Genomic DNA, 20,278 nt, shown 5'->3' on the forward strand with positions numbered 1-20,278 from the left:
ACTCAGGGAGGGGTGGTGTTACGTTACTGTCTGTAAGGACCACAATCATTTCAATACTCAGGGAGGGGTGGTGTTACGTTACTGTCTGTAAGGACCACAATCATTTCAATACTCAGGGAGGGGTGGTGTTTTTCGTTTTTGACTGTAAGGACCACAATCATTTTCCAACACTGCTACAACTTTTATGTGAAATACTTTGAAATACTTTTTAAAAACAGGTTCAGAAGAATACTTTGGCCTTTTGATGAAATACGATTTATCCAAGTCCGAATGATTTGTCTCGGAACGCAAATGGTATTTCAGCTCCAGATCATTGTTCATTGAGGAGGTATTAGCTAAAGAGCACCAGGTAATATGAATCAGTAAGGCTAGCTGAAGGTAAGAAATTATGGGATTGGCAGCAACAGAGGATGTCTGAATGTGGAACAGAGAACACATAGAATCAATCTGAATGTGGAACAGAGAACACATGGAATCAACCGGAATGTGGAACAGAGAACACATAGAATCAATCTGAATGTGGAACAGAGAACACATGGAATCAATCTGAATGTGGAACAGAGAACACATGGAATCAATCTGAATGTGGAACAGAGAACACATGGAATCAATCTGAATGTGGAACAGAGAACACATGGAATCAACCTGAATGTGGAACAGAGAACACATGGAATCAATCTGAATGTGGAACAGAGAACACATGGAATCAATCTGAATGTGGAACAGAGAACACATGGAATCAACCGGAATGTGGAACAGAGAACACATGGAATCAATCTGAATGTGGAACAGAGAACACATGGAATCAATCTGAATGTGGAACAGAGAACACATGGAATCAATCTGAATGTGGAACAGAGAACACATGGAATCAATCTGAATGTGGAACAGAGAACACATGGAATCAACCGGAATGTGGAACAGAGAACACATGGAATCAATCTGAATGTGGAACAGAGAACACATGGAATCAACCGAATGTGGAACAGAGAACACATGGAATCAACCGGAATGTGGAACAGAGAACACATGGAATCAACCGGAATGTGGAACAGAGAACACATGGAATCAACCTGAATGTGGAACAGAGAACACATGGAATCAACCTGAATGTGGAACAGAGAACACATGGAATCAACTGGAATGTGGAACAGAGAACACATGGAATCAATCTGAATGTGGAACAGAGAACACATGGAATCAACTGGAATGTGGAACAGAGAACACATGGAATCAACCTGAATGTGGAACAGAGAACACATGGAATCAATCTAAATGTGGAACAGAGAACACATGGAATCAATCTGAATGTGGAACAGAGAACACATGGAATCAACCGGAATGTGGAACAGAGAACACATGGAATCAATCTGAATGTGGAACAGAGAACACATGGAATCAATCTGAATGTGGAACAGAGAACACATGGAATCAATCTGAATGTGGAACAGAGAACACATGGAATCAATCTAAATGTGGAACAGAGAACACATGGAATCAATCTGAATGTGGAACAGTGCAGAGTAAATTACAGAGTGAAATAATGTCTAAGCTGAAAGCATCAATATGCACAGATGTCATTCACTTCAAGCCGTTGATATAATGTTACGTTTTTACACTCACAACAAAGTGAGACACTACTATACACAATGTATAATAAAGCCTGTCTGTTTGTCAATGTTGATGAGCACCTATTTGGACCAATGGGCTTGTACTTGCTTCATGCCTTAACTCCTCACACCATTTACACAACACTGTATGTAGACTTTTTCTATTGTGTTTTTGACTGTATGTTTGTTTACTCCATGTGTAACTCTGTGTTGTTGTTTGTGTCGCACTGCTTTGCTTTATCTTGGCCAGGTCGCAGTTGTAAATGAGAACTTGTTCTCAACTGGCCTACCTGGTTAAAAAAAGGTCAAATAAAATAAATTAAAATAAAAGATAAGGCCAAAACTGTTTAAACTCTAGTCACAGATACCTTGCTAATCGCTATTTAAACTATGAGTTTAGTCACTCGCACGTAACATCACCAATATGTATGTAACTAATTCAGAGTCGGGCTCTCGTGTGGCGCAGCGGTCTAAGGCACTGCATCAAGGTGCTAAGAGACGTCACAACAGTCCCTGGTTCAAATCCAGGCTGTATAACATCCGGCCGTGATTAGGATCCCCATAGAGCAGTACACAATTGGCCCAGCCTCGTCAAGGTTTGGCCCCAGGGGGGTAGGCCGTCATTGTAAATAAGAATTTGTTCTTAACCCAACTTGCCTCGTTAAATAAAAGGTTACATTTTAAAAATAAGAAGTGACTTTCTTTAAATTCTCAGACGGCACCGAGGAGGACACGTGATAAATGTCTCCAACCTCCAGATTGCGTTCCCATTTATAAAAACATCAATTCCTCATTTCAAAGTAACACTCACTCTCTAAGTTATATCATAAAAAAAAAAAAAAAACTATACAATAAAATCTAGATCAGAATCGCTCTGATCCCTGATTATCATAAACACGGGAATAAGTTAATTCTCTCTGTGAGCCGCCAAACATCGTTCGAATTCATCTCCCGGGTTACCGTGGAAGTCAGTCACTGCGTGTGCTGCCCGCGAGCGAAGTGGCAGGCGAAGTCATACTTGTTCCTGCACTCACAGCCGCAGACATTACACTGGAAAGGGTTCTCGTAGCCGTGGCAACCCATGTGAACGGTATACAGGATGTTGTCGGAGAAGTAGGTGTCGCAGTGCTGGCAGCTGTGCAGCATCTGTGGGTCTGGGTGCTGTGTGCTACCGAGCAGGGCAGGGGTACTGGGCTGGCTGTTACTAATGCTCGCTGAGCTGGTGCGTGTGTGTGCACTGTGCTCACTGCTGGGTTCTGGGTCCACAGGGCTGGGGCTGTAGTTCCTGCTATGGCCTGCAGGCGGTTGGAGGTCCTCGGGGCCGGTTGGGGAGGAGGTCTGGTGGTGGTGGTGGTGGTAGTGGTGGTGGTGGGCACCACTTTGACTGGTGGACAAAGATACTGACACTGCAATCGGTGCACCGGAGGCCTGCTGGATGAGGAACGGCTTAACGTCGTTACAGGACAGTCTGTCAGGAGACACAGGGGTCTGGTCCACTGGGGGGAGGTTGGACAACTGGCCTGCCAGCGTAGACAGCTGGTTCAGAGGATTGTTGTCCACCATCATGTCACTGTTGACATCCCTGCTGGCTCCTCCTCCTCCTCCAGTCCCATGGTCCTTCACATCGCTCTCGTACCCCTCGTGGTTCAGGTAGTCTGGTTTCCCCACCACCATGGAGGGAGGGCTGAAGTTGATGAGGAGGTGTCTGCTGTAGCCTCCCAGGCCCAGGGAGCTGCCACTCTTCTTCTGTAGGACGTTCAGCATCTTCTTGTTGGACAGGAAGGCGGGCAGCCCCGCCCCTTCATGGGTAAAAGCTTGTGGCGACGCCGGCGGTGGTGGGACAGGTTGCTGCGGTCGCTGCAACGGAAGGAGCAGAGGTCACACTTGTAGGGCTTCTCTCCCGTGTGGGAGCGCATGTGGGCCTCAAGGTGGCGCTCGTAGGCAGAGGCAAAGGGACACAGCTGGCAGCGGTGAGGCTTCTCTCCTGTCAAATCAACAAAGAGGGAATGTTTAGGTTTATTTGAACATCTCGGCACAACTCCAACATCCATTAAAATGTAACGTCACACAATATAAATAATACAAGTTTAAAAAAAAACTTTTTTTTTTTAAAGATCCTAACTATATGGGCGGTGCAAAGGGGGAGGACTGACCATCTGGCATGTTGGGCAAATGCCAGATGGGCCGGTCCATTTTTACCTGTGTGAATTCTGATGTGCTCTATCAGGCGAGCGGTGCCTTTACTGGCGTAGCTGCAGTAGCTACACTTGAGCTTGCCGTCGAAGGTCCTCTGGAAGCCGTCCACCAGCAGCCCAGAGCCGTCGTCCAGAGAGACTTCCACGGACCCATTGTGATGATCACTGTCTGGGAGAGCTGCTACTACCGGGAGAGGAGACGACAACACACAGAATTAAATAGATACTTTACAGTCAAATTCTTTCACCCGGACATTGATACAGAAATTGATACCTCTAAAAATACCCAACCTCACTGACACACAAAAAAAGCCTAGGTCTGTAGCTCAAATCAGAATTTATCTGGAAGCAGGATTTGTAAAATCACATTTTTACATTGATCTATCAAGACAATCTAGTCAGAAACCATTTGTGGCGCAGTCCTGTTTATGTCTGGTGCTCGAAAGATATGAGAGGATCACTTGAGATGCATTAGTGTCATCTATGTTACGTTAATATCTCCACAATATGGTATCTAAATGTAACAGTATAACTTTAGACCGTCCCCTCGCCCCCATACCCGGGCGCGAACCAGGGACCATCTGCACACATCAACAACTGATACCCACGAAGCATCGTTTACCCATCGCTCCACAAGAGCCGCGGCCCTTGCAGAGCAAAGGGGGAACCACTACTTCAAGGTCTCAGAGCGAGTGACGTCGCCGATCGAAGCGCTATTTAGCGCGCACTGCCGCTAACTAAGCTAGCCGTTTCACATCCGTTACGTAAACATAAAAACCACTCATTGCTCCTCCAGAGGACCCCTTTCAGATGACGGCCCATCGCCACTAAATAAACACGTTCAAACCCCTGTTAGGTTTTTCCCCGTAGCGCTGGGGTCCTGTTCCACTGGTTTCACTTCCCAAAGAAAAATGAGGGATATGGCTTATTTTGTGGGGCGATTGAAAAAATATATATACATCACGAGTTAAAAGTAAATGACTCTGATAGTGTTCATAACGGTCTCACCGGCTTGGAGGTGGTCGGGCTCTATCTCCCCACCGACAGAGCCCGAGATCATGTTGACATGGTGCGTTTGCTGCGTCAGGTACTCTTGAAAGTCCTTTATGAAATCCAGAGGTTTTAGATCATCATCCATTTGGTAAGATGGGGTGTTTTATGATGACTTCTGATCACTCCCCCGAAACCTGTAAAATAAGGCAATAATATATTTTTTTTAAAAACAACATTTATTTAACTAAATAAAGAACACATTCTTATTTACAATGATGGCCTACCGGGGAACAGTGGGGTTAACTGGTCTAGGAACAGTGGGTTAACTGCCTTGTTCAGGGGCAGAATGACAGATTTGTACCTCGTCAGCTCGGGGATTTGATCTTGCAACCTTTCGGTTACTAGTCCAACGCTCCAACCACTAGGCTACCTGCTTTTTTTATTTTATTTTTATTTCACCTTTATTTAACCAGGTTGAGAACAAGTTCTCATTTACAATTGCGACCTGGCCAAGATAAAGCAAAGCAGTTCGACAGATACAACGACACAGAGTTACACAGAGGAGTAAAACAAACATACAGTCAATAATACAGTATAAACAAGTCTATATACAAGGTGAACAAATGAGGTGAGAAGGCAGGTAAAGGCAAAAAAAAGGCCATGGTGGCAAAGTAAATACAATATAGCAAGTAAAACACTGGAATGGTAGTTTTGCAATGGAAGAATGGTGCAAAGTATAAATAAAAATAATGGGGTGCAAAGGAGCAAAATAAATAAATAAATAAAATAAATACAGTTGGGAAAGAGGTAGTTGTTTGGGCTAAATTATAGGTGGGCTATGTACAGGTGCAGTAATCTGTGAGGATTTGAATATTTAACATAATGAACCACATGATCATCACATTGTTACAATACCACTGCATGTATGCCATAATCTTTAGCCAGATATTGGACTAAATGAGCCTAACTCCATAGTCCAAAGAATTTAGATGTTCTGTTTAAGGGGCGGCAAAGTAGCCTAGTGGTTAGAATGTTGGGCTAATAACTGGAAGGTTGCAAGTTCAAATCCCCAAGCTGACTATCGTTCTGCCCCTGAACAGACAGTTAACCGACTGTTCCTAGGCTGTCATTGAAAATAAGAATTTGTTCTTACAAGGGTAAATTAAAATAATGTCTCTGGATGCCAAAACAGCCAAAGACTCCCATCTAAACGTGAATCGAGTGCGGTACGGTTCTTGAAACATAAATCGCTCGACTTTTGATAGCACAACAAAATAATTTCACAAATGCAAAATAAACATTGTACAGTGTTTTTTAACCGCTGCAGCCGCCAGTATTTTTCAGTGAAAACATTTTGTGGCATCGGTCTTCCGTTTAGACACAGGTTAGATGCAGTAACGTGTAAATACGGCCGTGTGGGAATCTAACCCAATAAAGGCGTGTCAGTTTAACAACTTAATTATTTTTTCGCCCGATATGAAAGATACGGTTATTATGATTCCAAAACCGTACAGCTATGCGGTTAATGTTCAGACCGGACGTCGCGGCTCTTATTAATAAAACCCCCTTACAGAAAACGCCTTCATCCAATGACTCTTTCAATGTAATGGAACTGAGAGTCATGATCAAAGACGAGCCATAACCATAAACCATTATGTGGGCAGTCAGTCACGATGATAAGTATTTTGTCACCCCAAAACATCTCATAACATCTCACGCAGCATGTTGATACACCGCCCATAACTCCACTACTACCGGCGTTGCTCGTTAACGTTAGTTAATATCACGTTAGTAATGTGAGCTAGACATTTTACTTACCAGCTGGTCTTCAATCACAGCACCGTAAAAAAAAATATATATATATATATACACGACAACTTACGCTTTCCCATCCGTTCTTATGTTAATTCTAAGACCGATGTCAAGATGGACATTTCAAACACGATCTAGACAATCACAATATATGTGATGACAAGTTAATGTTATGTGGTTGTGCTAAAACAAAGAGAGAGAGAGAGAGAGAGAGAGCAGGGAGCTCTCTATGTGTTATAGTAGCTATGCAACAGTAAAATGACTCCCATTTCAGAAGCACAGAGCTGACTGTCAGTGAAAAGCTCCTAGTTGGAAATACAACAGCAGAAAGAGAAAGGGGTTTGCCTCGAGAAACATGTTTATTTGATTAAAGATACCCTGCGTATATAAAATTGAAGACACGAGTAAAAGCGGATCACGTTCTGCCAAAGTGAAAGATGCGAGAATCGTTCCACGGTCGCTGTTTCACCCGGTCAATAGGAAAGTGAACACACTCAGATGTAAACAAGAGAAAAACATGGCTTCGCCCTTGATCAGGTGCTTCTCAAAGGTGAGACGAATAAGTCATGCAAAAGCGGTTTCTTCGTTCACATTGTTGTTTTTAGGATATGTTGTCTTTGTGTAGTCATACTTCATTAGAAATACGAACTTAGATAGTGAGTGGGGTTTTTTTTTGTAACTTTAAATTACCCCATTTCGTAACCTGCGATCACACAACGCGTTGGCTGCATGATAATAAACATGACATAACGTCAGCTAGTTAGTTACCGCCTGCGTCAGTTACACCACAAGTTACTAATGAAGAAATGTCTATCCCATCTGGTCTATCCCAAATGTCTATCCCATCTGGTCTATCCCAAATGTCTATCCCATCTGGTCTATCCCAAATGTCTATCCCATCTGGTCTATCCCATCTGGTCTATCCCAAATGTCTATCCCATCTGGTCTATCCCATCTGGTCTATCCCAAATGTCTATCCCATCTGGTCTATCCCAAATGTCTATCCCATCTGGTCTATCCCAAATGTCTATCCCATCTGGTCTATCCCAAATGTCTATCCCATCTGGTCTATCCCATCTGGTCTATCCCAAATGTCTATCCCATCTGGTCTATCCCAAATGTCTATCCCATCTGGTCTATCCCAAATGTCTATCCCATCTGGTCTATCCCATCTGGTCTATCCCAAATGTCTATCCCATCTGGTCTATCCCATCTGGTCTATCCCAAATGTCTATCCCATCTGGTCTATCCCAAATGTCTATCCCATCTGGTCTATCCCATCTGGTCTATCCCAAATGTCTATCCCATCTGGTCTATCCCATCCCATCCTGCCTGTGTCACTGCTTTTTATCTTGTCCTATATAGCCACCACTCTCTCACATTCACTCATGCTGGAGTATATGGATATATTTTCTGTTGCCTGACGACTCAAACTGAATTGTTCCAGTTCTCTATTGTCGCTAGCTTGTCCATTTTAGAAGTGCTCAGAAAGTGACTTTTATGTTTTTAACTGAGTGCCAAAACATTCAAGAGCTAAAAGGTGCTCAAAGTTGACCTATTCTGCATACCCCACTTTGCATGAGACATGCGTGTCTTCACTACTGGAAAAACAAATAAACGGTTGAGTTTGATATCATAAAAGCTTACAAACAGGGTTGTCAAACTATTCTATAATTTCAAAAAAAAAAATATATATATACATTTTTTTTACGTCAATGATCTAAAACCACATAAACTACGATTTTTTTCTCTCTCTCTCTCCAAATTCGCATATATTGTAGCCCTACTTGTGCCCGCCATCGGTTGAGACACAACATGCTCTTGACTACAGGGTGGGTCATTTCAATCATAGAAATTATAGAATATACCTATCCCGTCAGACCACTGTAATTTAGCTGGTACACCATTGAAATTTAAAATGTAATCAAAATATTTTCTTCTAATTACTACCACAAATATGGCTGCCGGTCCACCCACTGTTGAATAGCAACGTAAAACGGTGATGTCTATTCTAGTATTTCTATGATGTCAATAGGTTTCCTGTGGAGGATTGACAGTATAATTTAAAACTACAGATATTCCCATTGAAGTCAACGTTCTGTGATGTCTGAACCTCCAACCATATTGCCATATTTTGTAGCCCTACTTGTGCCCACCATTGGTTGAGGCAACATGATCTTGAGTACAGGGTGGGTATAATGTTTTGGCGGATAAAAGTACTAAAATGGGAATCAAATTGGAAATACTACTTAAAAATGAATTAATGCTTTTGTAGATGATTTATATTTAAGGTAAATAAAAAATTTTAATAAAAATTAAATGGTCAATTTTTATTTTATTTTTTATTGACAACCCTGTTTTTAAGCTTTTATGAAGTCAAACTCAACTGTTTATTTTTTCTGGTGATGAAGACATGGATGTCTCATGGTATGGTGGGGTATGCAGAATAGGTCACCTTTAGCTCTTGAATGTTTTGGCATTCATGTCCAAAAAGTCACTTTCTGAGCACTTCTACGACGGGCAAATGTGTGTGAAAGGTTTGGTACAAATCACAAGGGGTGCTGTCCAAAAGGGATTGAATTCAAATGGATTGAATCAAATGGATGGCTGCCCGAACAAGGAGTTTGGGTAGCCGGGCAAATCTTTTTGGGGGATTGAGTAGTGGCAACTTTTTGCCTAGACACCTCAAGTTGTATCGTGTCATCCATCAGCGAAAATGTAACTGTGTTATTTCAGGTTGGTAGGCAGGTGTCCCGACCATGGAGTGTGTGCCAACATGGGCTGCGGAACAGATCCACCCAACCAGACATGTCTGCAGAGCAGGCTGCTGCTCTGGGGATCTCCTACCCTCCACTACAGACATATTCTGAGGAGGAGGGGATGATGAGGGATGCTGGTGAGTTGGAGCATGCCGGATATACAGTAGGCAGAGCAACAAAGTATATATATATATATGTTACATACAATACCAAATAGCTCTTAGCCGGATATACAGTAGGCAACAAAGTATATATATATATATATATCACATACAATACCAGTCAAAGGTTTGGACACACCTACTCATTCAAGTTTTTATTTATTTTTTACTATTTTCTACATTGTAGAATAACAGTGAAGAAATCACAACTATGAAATAACACACATGGAATCATGTAGTAAGCGAAAAAAAGTGTTAAACAAATCAAATAATGTTATATTTTACATTCTTAAGTATCCACCCTTTGCCTGACAGCTTTACACACTCATGGTGTTCTCTCAACCAGCTTCATGAGGAATGCCTGGAAAAACCCTGGAATGAGTAGGTGTGTCCAAACTTTTGACTTTGTGTGATTATATATAGCTAGCACTAAAACCAACCAATAAGATTTAATACACAGACTGGATCATGCTATGGATTGGTCTAATTTGTCATGAATTTGGTTTTATGTAAGTTCAATTCATTAAAGTCACATTGCATTTCATTTTAATGTCCCACATTTGAACAGTGAACAAGTTTGCACAGGAGCGTCTTGCCCCGTTTGTGTCGAAGATGGACGAAAACTCTCTCATGGACCCGGAAGTGATAAAGTCACTCTTTGAACAGGGGGTATGTGTTTCTCTTCTTTACCTACCTATGGTCATTTAGGCTCAGGGCATTTCCATGTGAAAGGACCCATTTAGAACCAACGTGAAGCTCATAGGGGCATTTCCATGTGAAAGGACCCATTTAGAACCAACGTGAAGCTCATAGGGACATTTCCATGTAAAAGGACCCATTTAGAACCAACGTGAAGCTCATAGGGGCATTTCCATGTGAAAGGACCCATTTAGAACCAACGTGAAGCTCATAGGGGCATTTCCATGTAAAAGGACCCATTTAGAACCAACGTGAAGCTCATAGGGACATTTCCATGTAAAAGGACCCATTTAGAACCAACGTGAAGCTCATAGGGGCATTTCCATGTGAAAGGACCCATTTAGAACCAACGTGAAGCTCATAGGGGCATTTCCATGTAAAAGGACCCATTTAGAACCAACGTGAAGCTCATAGGGGCATTTCCATGTAAAAGGACCCATTTAGAACCAACGTGAAGCTCATAGGGGCATTTCCATGTAAAATGACCCATTTAGAACCAACGTGAAGCTCATAGGGGCATTTCCATGTAAAATGACCCATTTAGAACCAACGTGAAGCTCATTGGGGCATTTCCATGTAAAGGGACCCATTTAGAACCAACGTGAAGCTCATAGGGGCATTTCCATGTGAAAGGAGCCATTTAGAACCAACGTGAAGCTCATAGGGACATTTCCATGTAAAATGACCCATTTAGAACCAATATGAAGTGGGGGTCAAATTTAAAGCTAAATGGACTGTTGTCAAAATGAACACTACCCTGTTGTCAAAAAGGACACTACCTTGTTGTCAAAATGAACACTACCCTGTTGTCAAAAAGGACACTACCTTGTTGTCAAAAAGGACACTACCCTGTTGTCAAAATGAACACTGCCCTGTTGTCCAAAAGGACACTGCCCTGTTGTCCAAAAGGACACTACCCTGTTGTCCAAAAGGACACTACCCTGTTGTCCAAAAGGACACTGCCCTGTTGTCCAAAAGGACACTGCCCTGTTGTCCAAAAGGACACTACCTTGTTGTCAAAATGAACACTACCCTTTTGTCCAAAAGGACACTGCCCTGCTGTATGTACCTGAGTATTCCCCATTAATTTGTCAGATGATTCATTGTCACTTCCCAGCTGATGGGCATAGAGATCGACCCAGAGTACGGAGGCACCGGCTCCACGTTCTTCTCCTCCATCCTGGTCATTGAGGAGCTGGCCAAAGTGGACGCCTCCGTGGCCGTGCTGTGTGACATCCAGAACACCCTCATCAACACGCTGTTCGCCAAGCTGGGGACCGCGGCCCAGAAAGAGCGGTATCTCAGCCAGCTGTCAACAGACATGGTGAGTGATTTAACAGGGTGAGAGGTAGTGTGTTTTGATTTAAGGGTGGTGAGAGGTAGTGTGTTTTGATTTAACAGGTTGAGAGGTAGTGTGTTTTGATTTAACGGGTTGAGAGGTAGTGTGTTTTGATTTAAGGGTGGTGAGAGGTAGTGTGTTTTGATTTAAGGGTGGTGAGAGGTAGTGTGTTTTGATTTAAGGGTGGTGAGAGGTAGTGTGTTTTGATTTAAGGGTGGTGAGAGGTAGTGTGTTTTGATTTAAGGGTGGTGAGAGGTAGTGTGTTTTGATTTAAGGGTGGTGAGAGGTAGTGCGTTTTGATTTAACAGGTTGCGTGTCGTATTGATTTCATTCAACGGCTTTCTAGCCTGAGAGGAAGGATGTGGCCTATGTGTTTTGATTTAAGGGTAGTGAGAAGTAGTGTGTTTTGATTTAAGGGTAGTGAGAGGTAGTGTGTTTTGATTTAAGGGTGGTGAGAGGTAGTGTGTTTTGATTTAAGGGTAGTGAGAGGTAGTGTGTTTTGATTTAAGGGTAGTGAGAGGTAGTGTGTTTTGATTTAAGGGTAGTGAGAGGTAGTGTGTTTTGATTTAACAGGTTGCGTGTCGTATTGATTTCATTCAACGGCTTTCTAGCCTGAGAGGAAGGATGTGGCCTATGTGTTTTGATTTAAGGGTAGTGAGAGGTAGTGTGTTTTGATTTAAGGGTAGTGAGAGGTAGTGTGTTTTGATTTAAGGGTAGTGAGAGGTAGTGTGTTTTGATTTAAGGGTAGTGAGAGGTAGTGTGTTTTGATTTAAGGGTAGTGAGAGGTAGTGTGTTTTGATTTAAGGGTAGTGAGAGGTAGTGTGTTTTGATTTAAGGGTAGTGAGAGGTAGTGTGTTTTGATTTAAGGGTAGTGAGAGGTAGTGTGTTTTGATTTAAGGGTAGTGAGAGGTAGTTTGTTTTGATTTTAGTGAGGGTAGTGTGTTTTGATTTAAGGGTAGTGAGAAGTGTTTTGATTTAAGGGTAGTGAGAAGTAGTATGTATCTGTGTTTTGATTTAAGGGTAGTGAGAGGTAGTGCATCTGTGTTTTGATTTAAGGGTAGTGAGAAGTAGTGTGTTTTGATTTAAGGGTAGTGAGAAGTAGTGCATCTGTGTTTTGATTTAAGGGTAGTGAGAAGTAGTGCATCTGTGTTTTGATTTAAGGGTAGTGAGAAGTAGTGCATCTGTGTTTTGATTTAACGGTAGTGAGAGGTAGTGCGTTTTGATTTAAGGCTAGTGAGAAGTAGTGCATCTGTGTTTTGATTTAAGGGTAGTGAGAGGTAGTGCATCTGTGTTTTGATTTAAGGGTAGTGAGAGGTTGTGTGTATCTATGTGTTTTGATTTAAGGGTAGTGAGAAGTAGTGCATCTGTGTTTTGATTTAAGGGTAGTGAGAGGTAGTGCATCTGTGTTTTGATTTAAGGGTAGTGAGAGGTAGTGCATCTGTGTTTTGATTTAAGGGTAGTGAGAGGTAGTGCATCTGTGTTTTGATTTAAGGGTAGTGAGAGGTTGTGTGTATCTATGTGTTTTGATTTAAGGGTAGTGAGAAGTAGTGCATCTGTGTTTTGATTTAAGGGTAGTGAAAGGTAGTGCATCTGTGTTTTGATTTAAGGGTAGTGAAAGGTTGTGTGTATCTATGTGTTTTGATTTAAGGGTAGTGAGAAGTAGTGCATCTGTGTTTTGATTTAAGGGTAGTGAGAGGTAGTGCATCTGTGTTTTGATTTAAGGGTAGTGAGAGGTAGTGCATCTGTGTTTTGATTTAAGGGTAGTGAGAGGTAGTGCATCTGTGTTTTGATTTAAGGGTAGTGAGAGGTTGTGTGTATCTATGTGTTTTGATTTAAGGGTAGTGAGAAGTAGTGCATCTGTGTTTTGATTTAAGGGTAGTGAAAGGTAGTGCATCTGTGTTTTGATTTAAGGGTAGTGAGAGGTAGTGCGTTTTGATTTAAGGCTAGTGAGAAGTAGTGCATCTATGTGTTTTGATTTAAGGGTAGTGAGAGGTAGTGCATCTGTGTTTTGATTTAAGGGTAGTGAGATGTAGTGTGTATCTATGTGTTTTGATTTAAGGGTAGTGAGAAGTAGTGCATCTGTGTTTTGATTTAAGGGTAGTGAGAGGTAGTGCATCTGTGTTTTGATTTAAGGGTAGTGAGAGGTAGTGCATCTGTGTTTTGATTTAAGGGTAGTGAGAGGTAGTGCATCTGTGTTTTGATTTAAGGGTAGTGAGAGGTTGTGTGTATCTATGTGTTTTGATTTAAGGGTAGTGAGAAGTAGTGCATCTGTGTTTTGATTTAAGGGTAGTGAGAGGTAGTGTGTTTTGATTTAAGGGTAGTGAGAAGTAGTGCATCTGTGTTTTGATTTAAGGGTAGTGAGAGGTAGTGTGTTTTGATTTAAGGGTAGTGAGAAGTAGTGCATCTGTGTTTTGATTTAAGGGTAGTGAGAGGTAGTGCATCTGTGTTTTGATTTAAGGGTAGTGAGAAGTAATGCATCTGTGTTTTGATTTAAGGGTAGTGAGAGGTACAGCCTGAATTTAAAATTGATTCAATTGGGATTTTTTAATGCATCATGTTATGGGTATGCTTGTAATCGTTAAGTACTGGGGAGTTTTTCAGGATAAAAAAATAAAATAAACTGAATAGAGCTAAGTACAGGTAAAGTCCTAGAGGAAAACCTGCTTCATTCTTCACTCTGTTTCTTCTTCTTCGTGTTGTATCTTGGACCATATTTTACAGCTGTTTCTTCTTCTTCGTGTTGTATCTTGGACCATATTTTACAGCTGTTTCTTCTTCTTCTTCGTGTTGTATCTTGGACCATATTTTACAGCTGTTTCTTCTTCTTCTTCGTGTTGTATCTTGGACCATATTTTACAGCTGTTTCTTCTTCGTGTTGTATCTTGGACCATATTTTACAGCTGTTTCTTCTTCTTCGTGTTGTATCTTGGACCATATTTTACAGCTGTTTCTTCTTCGTGTTGTATCTTGCACCATATTTTACAGCTGTTTCTTCTTCTTCTTCGTGTTGTATCTTGCACCATATTTTACAGCTGTTTCTTCTTCTTCGTGTTGTATCTTGGACCATATTTTACAGCTGTTTCTTCTTCTTCTTATTTTACAGCTTCTTCTTCTTCGTGTTGTATCTTGGACCATATTTTACAGCTGTTTCTTCTTCTTCTTCGTGTTGTATCTTGGACCATATTTTACAGCTGTTTCTTCTTCTTCTTCGTGTTGTATCTTGGACCATATTTTACAGCTGTTTCTTCGTCTTCGTTGTTGTATCTTGGACCATATTTTACAGCTGTTTCTTCTTCGTGTTGTATCTTGGACCATATTTTACAGCTGTTTCTTCTTCGTGTTGTATCTTGGACCATATTTTACAGCTGCTTCTTCTTCTTCTTTGTGTTGTATCTTGGACCATATTTTACAGCTGTTTCTTCTTCGTGTTGTATCTTGGACCATATTTTACAGCTGTTTCTTCTTCTTCTTCGTGTTGTATCTTGGACCATATTTTACAGCTGTTTCTTCTTCGTGTTGTATCTTGGACCATATTTTACAGCTGTTTCTTCTTCGTGTTGTATCTTGGACCATATTTTACAGCTGTTTCTTCTTCGTGTTGTATCTTGGACCATATTTTACAGCTGCTTCTTCTTCTTCGTGGTGTATCTTGGACCATATTTTACAGCTGTTTCTTCTTCTTCGTGTTGTATCTTGGACCATATTTTACAGCTGTTTCTTCTTCGTGTTGTATCTTGGACCATATTTTACAGCTGTTTCTTCTTCTTCGTGTTGTATCTTGGACCATATTTTACAGCTGTTTCTTCTTCTTCGTGTTGTATCTTGGACCATATTTTACAGCTGTTTCTTCTTCGTGTTGTATCTTGCACCATATTTTACAGCTGTTTCTTCTTCTTCGTGTTGTATCTTGGACCATATTTTACAGCTGTTTCTTCTTCTTCGTGTTGTATCTTGGACCATATTTTACAGCTGTTTCTTCTTCTTCGTGTTGTATCTTGGACCATATTTTACAGCTGAGGTTTTCATATTGTGCCTACGATTGGTTGAGACACAACAGGATCTTGAATACAGGGTGGATATAATGTTTTGGCTGATAAATGGTACTGTAGTTCCAGACCTGTCCATGTAGTGATGCTAACACCTTGTTGTCCTGTAGTTCCAGACCTGTCCATGTAATGATGCTGACACCTTGTTGTCCTGTAGGTTGGTAGTTCCAGACCTGTCCATGTAATGATGCTGATACCTTGGTGTCCTGTAGTTCCAGACCTGTCCATGTAATGATGCTGACACCTTGTTGTCCTATACTGTAGTTCCAGACCTGTCCATGTAATGATGCTGATACCTTGTTGTACTGTAGTTCCAGACCTGTCCATGTAATGATGCTGACACCTTGTTGTCCTGTAGTTCCAGACCTGTCCATGTAATGATGCTGACACCTTGTTGTCCTGTAGTTCCAGACCTGTCCATGTAATGATGCTGACACCTTGTTGTCCTGTAGTTCCAGACCTGTCCATGTAATGATGCTGACACCTTGTTGTCCTGTAGTTCCAGACCTGTCCATGTAATGATGCTGTAATGATGCTGATACCTTGTTGTCCTGTAGTTCCAGACCTGTCCATGTAATGATGCTGACACCTTGTTGTCCTGTAGTTCCAGATGTCCAATGATGCTGACACCTTGTTGTCCTGTAGTTCCAGACCTGTCCATGTAATGATGCTGATGCTAACACCTTGTTGTCCTGTCCTGTAGTTCCAGACCTGTCCATGTAATGATGCTGACACCTTGTTGTCCTGTAGTTCCAGACCTGTCCATGTAATGATGCTGATACCTTGTTGTCCTGTAGTTCCAGACCTGTCCATGTAATGATGCTAACACCTTGTTGTCCTGTCCTGTAGTTCCAGACCTGTCCATGTAATGATGCTGACACCTTGTTGTCCTGTAGTTCCAGACCTGTCCATGTAATGATGCTGATACCTTGGTGTCCTGTAGTTCCAGACCTGTCCATGTAATGATGCTGACACCTTGTTGTCCTGTAGTTCCAGACCTGTCCATGTAATGATGCTGACACCTTGTTGTCCTGTAGTTCCAGACCTGTCCATGTAATGATGCTGATACCTTGTTGTCCTGTAGTTCCAGACCTGTCCATGTAATGATGCTGACACCTTGTTGTCCTGTAGTTCCAGACCTGTCCATGTAATGATGCTGACACCTTGTTGTCCTGTAGTTCCAGACCTGTCCATGTAATGATGCTGATACCTTGTTGTCCTGTAGTTCCAGACCTGTCCATGTAATGATGCTGACACCTTGTTGTCCTGTAGTTCCAGACCTGTCCATGTAATGATGCTGATACCTTGTTGTCCTGTCCTGTAGATCCAGACCTGTCCATGTAATGATGCTGACACCTTGTTGTCCTGTAGCTCCAGACCTGTCCATGTAATGATGCTGACACCTTGTTGTCCTGTAGTTCCAGACCTGTCCATGTAAGTTCCAGACCTGTCCATGTAATGATGCTACCTTGTTGTCCTGTAGGTTGGTAGTTCCAGACCTGTCCATGTAATGATGCTGACACCTTGTTGTCCTGTAGGTTGGTAGATCCAGACCTGTCCATGTAATGATGCTGATACCTTGTTGTCCTGTAGGTTGGTAGTTCCAGACCTGTCCATGTAATGATACCTTGTTGTCCTGTCCTGTAGGTTGGTAGTTTCTGCCTGTCCATGTAATGATACCTTGTTGTCCTGTAGGTTGGTAGATCCAGACCTGTCCATGTAATGATACCTTGTTGTCCTGTAGGTTGATAGATCCAGACCTGTCCATGTAATGATACCTTGTTGTCCTGTAGGTTGGTAGATCCAGACCTGTCCATGTAATGATACCTTGTTGTCCTGTAGGTTGGTAGATCCAGACCTGTCCATGTAATGATACCTTGTTGTCCTGTAGGTTGGTAGATCCAGACCTGTCCATGTAATGATACCTTGTTGTCCTGTAGGTTGGTAGTTCCAGACCTGTCCATGTAATGATACCTTGTTGTCCTGTAGGTTGGTAGTTTCTGCCTGTCCATGTAATGATACCTTGTTGTCCTGTAGGTTGGTAGATCCAGACCTGTCCATGTAATGATACCTTGTTGTCCTGTAGGTTGGTAGTTTCTGCCTGTCCATGTAATGATACCTTGTTGTCCTGTAGGTTGGTAGATCCAGACCTGTCCATGTAATGATACCTTGTTGTCCTGTCCTGTAGGTTGGTAGTTTCTGCCTGTCCATGTAATGATACCTTGTTGTCCTGTAGGTTGGTAGTTTCTGCCTGTCCATGTAATGATACCTTGTTGTCCTGTAGGTTGGTAGTTTCTGCCTGTCCATGTAATGATACCTTGTTGTCCTGTAGGTTGGTAGTTCCAGACCTGTCCATGTAATGATACCTTGTTGTCCTGTAGGTTGATAGATCCAGACCTGTCCATGTTGTCCTGTAGGTTGGTAGTTTCTGCCTGTCCATGTAATGATACCTTGTTGTCCTGTAGGTTGGTAGATCCAGACCTGTCCATGTAATGATACCTTGTTGTCCTGTCCTGTAGGTTGGTAGATCCAGACCTGTCCATGTAATGATACCTTGTTGTCCTGTCCTGTAGGTTGGTAGATCCAGACCTGTCCATGTAATGATACCTTGTTGTCCTGTAGGTTGGTAGTTTCTGCCTGTCCATGTAATGATACCTTGTTGTCCTGTAGGTTGGTAGATCCAGACCTGTCCATGTAATGATACCTTGTTGTCCTGTAGGTTGGTAGTTTCTGCCTGTCAGAAGCAGAGTCGGGAGCGATGCCTTCTCTCTGAAGACGCGTGCTGACAAACATGGGGACTATTACGTCATCAACGGTTCCAAGATGTGGATCAGCAACGCAGAGCAGGCCGGGTGTTTCTGGTGATGGCCAACGTGGACCCGTCTGCTGTGAGTTCAACCCCACGCAGTCACCAACCCACGCAGTCACCACGCAGTCACCAACCCACCCAACCCACGCAGTCACCACGCAGTCACCACGCAGTCACCAACCCACCCAACCCACGCAGTCACCACGCAGTCACCAACCCACCCCAACCCACGCAGTCACCACGCAGTCACCAACCCACCCAACCCACGCAGTCACCACGCAGTCACCAACCCACCCAACCCACGCAGTCACCACCCCACTCAACCCACGCAGTCACCACCCCACTCAACCCACGCAGTCACCAACCCACCCAACCCACGCAGTCACCACCCCACTCAACCCACGCAGTCACCAACCCACTCAACCCACGCAGTCACCACCCCACCCAACCCACGCAGTCACCACCCCACCCAACCCACGCAGTCACCAACCCACTCAACCCACGCAGTCACCAACCCACTCAACCCACGCAGTCACCAACCCACGCAGTCACCACCCCACCCAACCCACGCAGTCACCACCCCCCCAACCAACCCACGCAGTCACCACCCCACCCAACCCACGCAGTCACCAACCCACGCAGTCACCACCCCAACCAACCCACGCAGTCACCACCCCACCCAACCCACGCAGTCACCACCACCCCCCACCCAACCCACGCAGTCACCACCCCACCCAACCCACGCAGTCACCACCCCACCCAACCCACGCAGTCACCAACCCACTCAACCCACGCAGTCACCAACCCACTCAACCCACGCAGTCACCAACCCACGCAGTCACCAACCCACCCAACCCACGCAGTCACCAACCCACGCAGTCACCAACCCACCCAACCCACGCAGTCACCACCCCACCCACCCCACGCAGTCACCACCCCACCCACCCCACGCAGTCACCACCCCACGCAGTCACCACCCCACTCAACCCACGCAGTCACCAACCCACTCAACCCACGCAGTCACCAACCCACTCAACCCACGCAGTCACCACCCCACCCAACCCACGCAGTCACCACCCCACGCAGTCACCACCCCACTCAACCCACGCAGTCACCAACCCACTCAACCCACGCAGTCACCACCCCACCCAACCCACGCAGTCACCACCCCACGCAGTCACCACCCCACCCAACCCACGCAGTCACCACCCCACTCAACCCACGCAGTCACCAACCCACTCAACCCACGCAGTCACCAACCCACTCAACCCACGCAGTCACCAACCCACGCAGTCACCAACCCACCCAACCCACGCAGTCACCAACCCACGCAGTCACCAACCAACCCAACCCACGCAGTCACCACCCCACCCACCCCACGCAGTCACCACCCCACCCACCCCACGCAGTCACCACCCCACTCAACCCACGCAGTCACCAACCCACTCAACCCACGCAGTCACCACCCCACCCAACCCACGCAGTCACCACCCCACCCAACCCACGCAGTCACCAACCCACTCAACCCACGCAGTCACCAACCCACTCAACCCACGCAGTCACCAACCCACGCAGTCACCAACCCACCCAACCCACACAGTCACCAACCCACGCAGTCACCAACCCACCCAACCCACGCAGTCACCACCCCACCCACCCCACGCAGTCACCACCCCACCCAACCCACGCAGTCACCACCCCACCCAACCCACGCAGTCACCAACCCACTCAACCCACGCAGTCACCAACCCACTCAACCCACGCAGTCACCAACCCACGCAGTCACAACCCACTCAACACACGCAGTCACCAACCCACGCAGTCACCAACCCACCCACCCACGCTGTCACCAACC

The 20,278-nt window shown here is 44.1% G+C and overlaps 2 long non-coding RNA genes and 2 pseudogenes across 2 annotated transcripts; 1 reads left to right on the forward strand and 3 right to left on the reverse strand.

The window, feature by feature from the left end:
* Positions 1-123: 123 nt before the first annotated feature.
* Positions 124-6,871, reverse strand: LOC118380311 (zinc finger protein Pegasus-like; annotated as a pseudogene).
* A 150-nt stretch (positions 6,872-7,021) lies between these two features.
* Positions 7,022-20,278, forward strand: part of LOC127924728 (short/branched chain specific acyl-CoA dehydrogenase, mitochondrial-like) — a 33,222-nt pseudogene continuing 19,965 nt past the window's right edge.
* Positions 15,690-17,577, reverse strand: LOC127924732 (uncharacterized). Its single transcript, XR_008118734.1, has 3 exons — positions 17,424-17,577; positions 17,193-17,276; positions 15,690-15,709 (listed from the first exon to the last, which is right to left on the reverse strand). It is a non-coding gene; the product is annotated as an uncharacterized LOC127924732 (long non-coding RNA).
* On the reverse strand, positions 16,300-17,037 carry LOC127924731 (uncharacterized). Its single transcript, XR_008118733.1, has 3 exons — positions 16,947-17,037; positions 16,543-16,894; positions 16,300-16,495 (listed from the first exon to the last, which is right to left on the reverse strand). It is a non-coding gene; the product is annotated as an uncharacterized LOC127924731 (long non-coding RNA).

This window comes from Oncorhynchus keta, unplaced genomic scaffold (genome assembly GCF_023373465.1).
Source record: "Oncorhynchus keta strain PuntledgeMale-10-30-2019 unplaced genomic scaffold, Oket_V2 Un_contig_4492_pilon_pilon, whole genome shotgun sequence".
NCBI classification, from domain to species: Eukaryota; Metazoa; Chordata; class Actinopteri; order Salmoniformes; family Salmonidae; genus Oncorhynchus; species Oncorhynchus keta.